Source organism: Charadrius vociferus, unplaced genomic scaffold (genome assembly GCF_000708025.1).
Source record: "Charadrius vociferus isolate BGI_N301 unplaced genomic scaffold, ASM70802v2 scaffold567, whole genome shotgun sequence".
Lineage (NCBI taxonomy): Eukaryota > Metazoa > Chordata > Aves > Charadriiformes > Charadriidae > Charadrius > Charadrius vociferus.
The window spans coordinates 489,634-493,776 of NW_009649304.1; the positions used below are offsets into that span (position 1 = coordinate 489,634).

Here is a 4,143-nt window from a genome sequence, read left to right on the forward strand (position 1 = left end):
GTGGGAGCAGAGACCTGAGAGCTGAGAGGGTGAAGGTGGGAGGTCCTGGTGGGACGCCGGGTGAGCAGACACGTCCCAGCCCCAAACAGATGCAGCACCACCGCAGCCTTCCCTCTGCACCGCTCCGAGCGCTTGTTGCAGACAGGAGCTGCTTGCTCAGCTCTGATGGAGCAATCTGTGCCCTGCACGAGCCTGAGGGACCCCCATGACCGCTGACCCCTTCTCCCTTCCCCGGGACAGCAGGCGCAGGCAGCTAGAGCTGCTCACTTGAGAGGCGTTTCAAAGCAGGATGGTCCTGTGCAGCACAAGTTGACCCATGTCTACTTCCCCGCTGGAACTGGGGACTTGGGCAGGCGGGTAGAGGCGGCGAGGGTGAGACAGGAGGGAGATGGAGGGGTCCCATGAGTCACTGGTGACGGCAGTGGTGGGGGCCCAACTCCACCCGCATCAGCCCCGGGAGCAGAGCTGCATCTCAGGGCACCATGGCACAGAGCACGGCCATGGCCAAGGCTCGCTGGTCCCAGCTGGGGATGAGCTATTTGGCACAGATCCGCACCCAAAGCAGGGTATTTCGTAGGGCTTGGTGCTCGCCATCCACCCCGCGCACCAGGCGTCCTCCCCGGGATCCCTCGGCCACACCGGGGAGTGGATGGGGAGTCACACGGCAAACGCGTCTAATGAGCAGTCCCAAAAGGCTTTAATTATTATTTGGAAATAGCTGAAAAGTAACCTCGCATTTGCATTTCACGTCCATTTAGCTTAATAAATGGGCTCATATTTCAGCAGAAAGATGCTCATCAGATCATTTGTTTCCTTAAGTGTGCGAGGACCAGGGCTCTATATTTAGCACACAGCACAGCCTTAGCCCGTAATTGCGAGCGCTCCCGACGATGTTGTGACTAGAAGGATTTGTTGCTGTTGTCACAACCGTGCCCGTCTCCCCCCCAGCACACCAGGCAGGGATGTGGTGGCACTTGGGCCGCTGGCACTGTGCGCAGAGCCGCCCGCAACGCTTGGCATCCGCTGACCTTCTGCTGGAAGAAGCGGGGGCTTCCTCAGGAGAAATGACCCTGATCCCACCGGGGAACTCCCTGCCTGCCCTAAAGGTCCATAAACCCTGAACAGCGCCTGGAAGAGCCCGGTCCTCGCTGCGGGGCTGGGCTGAGCAGCCCCCAGCCTGGGTCAGAGCATCCCTGGGCTCACCCCGGCCCACGCTTTTAACTCAGGAGGAGCTGATTTTGCCGTGTTTTGCAGCGGGGTGCTGGGTCACCGCTGAGAGCCTCCGGTCCTCACTGCGGGGAAAAGCAGTCCCCGGTCCTCATGGGTGCCGCACGGTGCAGCGGAAACCATGGGGCAAGTGCCTGTCCTGGACCCCGACCTGCCCCAGCTCATTGCTTCTGCCTCAGGTTTTGGCCTGAAACCGTGCCTCCCCAGCACGGCGTGCGCACATCACGCCTGGTGGGATGGCTCAGGTCTAAGTACTAATAAATGGAATGAATTAAATGTTATTGGGGATGAATTATTTGGAGCGCGGGATCCAGGGATGCTAACTGGGCTACATACAACGCTAACAGCTCTCCCCAGCTCCCACTGGGGCGGAGTTTTTCTCCCTGAGCTGGGTCTGAATCACTGCAAAGACGTTTCCAGGGTGTTTGTAACACATTTTGTTCCGAAATCACTCAAAGACAAACCCGCTCCCCAGCTAGCTTCCCCCAGCGATGACTAGTATCAAACACACTATCTCGCACCAAATCACCCCAGCGAATTAGAGAGGGAATCGTTCAGGAGTGCCACGCGAGCAGCTGACGGCAGCCGAGCCGCTCTGCTCTCCCCCCACCAGCTCTGCTGCTGGGAAGGGGTTTCGGAGGAGCGGCGGGAGCGGGCAGAGCTCTGCAGAAGAGATGGAGCTGATGAACACTGCGGCATATCCCCAACCCTTCGCAGGGTGCCGTGGGGTGGGGAAGCGGCTCGGCTCGGCCCTGCCGTCAGCCTCCCCCTCCCGTAAACGCAGGCTGAGAGGAGCCCGGCGCGGGGATGTCATTGCGAAGGCCCCGCCGTTCCCTGTGGCGGTGCCAGGTAGGCGGGCAGGCATCCTCAGAGGACCCCGGCCGCTCGGGAGTCACCGGCGGGTACAGACGGATGCAGTGGCCTCGCGCCAGGGACCGTCAGCCGCTGCGAGAGAAACCATATGCGCGAGTTCCTGCCAGGGGCTGGGGAGGACAAGTTCTTACTTTAATCAAAGCCTGCACCAGTGTCGGCTCCTGAAGAGCCTGTTGGGAAGACAGGAGGGATCCTCGATTCAGGCTGCCAGCCTTGCTCACCCACTAGAAAAAAAAAATCTCTTTAGGGAAATTCTACTTCCTGCCAAGAAGATTCAAGAGTTTTAAAAATAAATGTAATTTAACTAAGCATTCGGAGAGCTGGCTGCTCCACCGCTCCCGGGGCTGCAATGGTGCGACCCGGCTGGTGCGGGGGCAGCCGGGGGGGCACAGCTCTCCCCGGGATGCTGCGAGGGATGCAGGGGGCTGCTGGTGGGGAGCCAAGCAGGGACCCCGGGCAGCCCCCAGCGCCAGGCAGCTTCGCTGGAGCCTTTCCCGAGACCGTGCCTGACATGCAGGCTTTGTGCCCGCTCCGCACCACAGGCAGGTTTCCCCTGCAGCGAGCGAGGGTCTGACACCAAAGGGGGCGAGGAAGGAAGCAGAGGGTCCTCGTGGCCCCCTGAACGGTCTCTGTTTCGGGGCAGGGCTGCAACACCGCAGTCATTCCTGCCACCGCCACGCTCTCCCATGGTCCCTGCATTGAGAGGTGACCCCCCACGCAGGGTCAGCACCTCCCCGTCCCGGGGGCTTCTCTTTTCTCCTGCAGATGACTTTAACAAGACGTGCAGAGGCAAGAGGCAGCGCTTCCCCATCAGTTGCTCTGCCCTCCCCGTGCCACACGCTGAATCCTGGGGGAAACCTTCCCCCACACTCTCCAGGACATCCTTCCTCATGTCCAGCCCCCAGCAGGTCCTGCTGAGACCACGCACCACTCATGACAGGGGTGTGCGCCAGCCCGGGCTCCACGCAGAGCCCATCCAGCCCGGCTCCCCAGGCCACCCCACCACAGAGCAGTGCAGTGCCAGCCCAGCCTGGCCTCTCCCAAACCAGCATCCCTGAGCAGGTCTGGCATCCAGAGCTCCCAGCTCAGCCCCAGCAAACCCATGTGGAAAAAAAGGAACCCCCGTGGGTCACTTCTGCATCGCACTGCCCTGGCAGGCGAGCTCAGCCCCGCACCTCCTCACCCAGCAGGGTCTGCCCCTGCCCATCTCCATCACAGGAGCTGCAAATTGAATCCTAATGACTTAAACGTTAACCAATTACCCACATCAGGTGCGGCAGCTGAGGAAGTTGCACTGCGTTACTCCAGCACCCGCCCGATGTAATTAGCCTCGGAGCCACTGAAGCTCTCAGCGCTTCCGCGCGTGAAATAATTAGAGCGATGGAAGAGAGTTGGTCAGCACCAGGCAAAACAAGGGGGAGCAGTGGGGAGGTAACGGCCGTCCTGCCCGCTTTGGCATGGGCATTGTCCCCAGCCAGGCTGACAGACCGGGGACGAGCAGCGGTACCCACCGTCCGTCAGCCGCTCGTGCCAGCCAGCGCACCCCTCACTCTGCTTCCCGCACCCGTGCGCCATCCCTGCGGTCACCAGTCCTCCCTGCGGTCACCAGTCCTCCCTGCCACCTCCAGTCCCAGCCCTTCTGGTAGGAAACAATACAGAATTAGGACTGCCGCCTTCCAGCACATCCGTGCTAATTACTCCCCACAGCGCGAGCCAGAGAGCGGCACGGAATGAGGCCGTTGGCCTTCGTTCACAGGTGGGGAAACTGAGGCACAGTGCTGGGATGGTCCTGGGACCTTACGTTCTCCCTGTGCACTGCTGTGGGTCCTCGCACCGGGGAGGGGAGGCAAGGGCTAGAGATAGCCCAAACCCCACAATTACTAGCCCTTCTGCTGTGCCGTGCCCCATGTCCCCAGCCCTGGGGCGAGGGGCTGGGATGCTGCTGGGGGGTGGGACGCTGCTGGGGACTGGGATGCTGCCCGGGGCTGGGATGCTGCTGGGGTCTGGGATGTTGCCCGGTCTGGGATGCAACCGGGGGCTGGC

The 4,143-nt window shown here is 61.4% G+C and overlaps 2 protein-coding genes across 2 annotated transcripts in view; both read right to left on the minus strand.

Moving 5' to 3' along the window:
* Positions 1 to 4,143, minus strand: part of LOC104290097 (beta-crystallin B3-like) — a 369,903-nt gene that overhangs the window by 90,198 nt on the left and 275,562 nt on the right. The window lies entirely within an intron of this gene.
* The window catches only part of SEZ6L (seizure related 6 homolog (mouse)-like), a 94,681-nt gene that overhangs the window by 22,362 nt on the left and 68,176 nt on the right, over positions 1 to 4,143 (minus strand). The window lies entirely within an intron of this gene.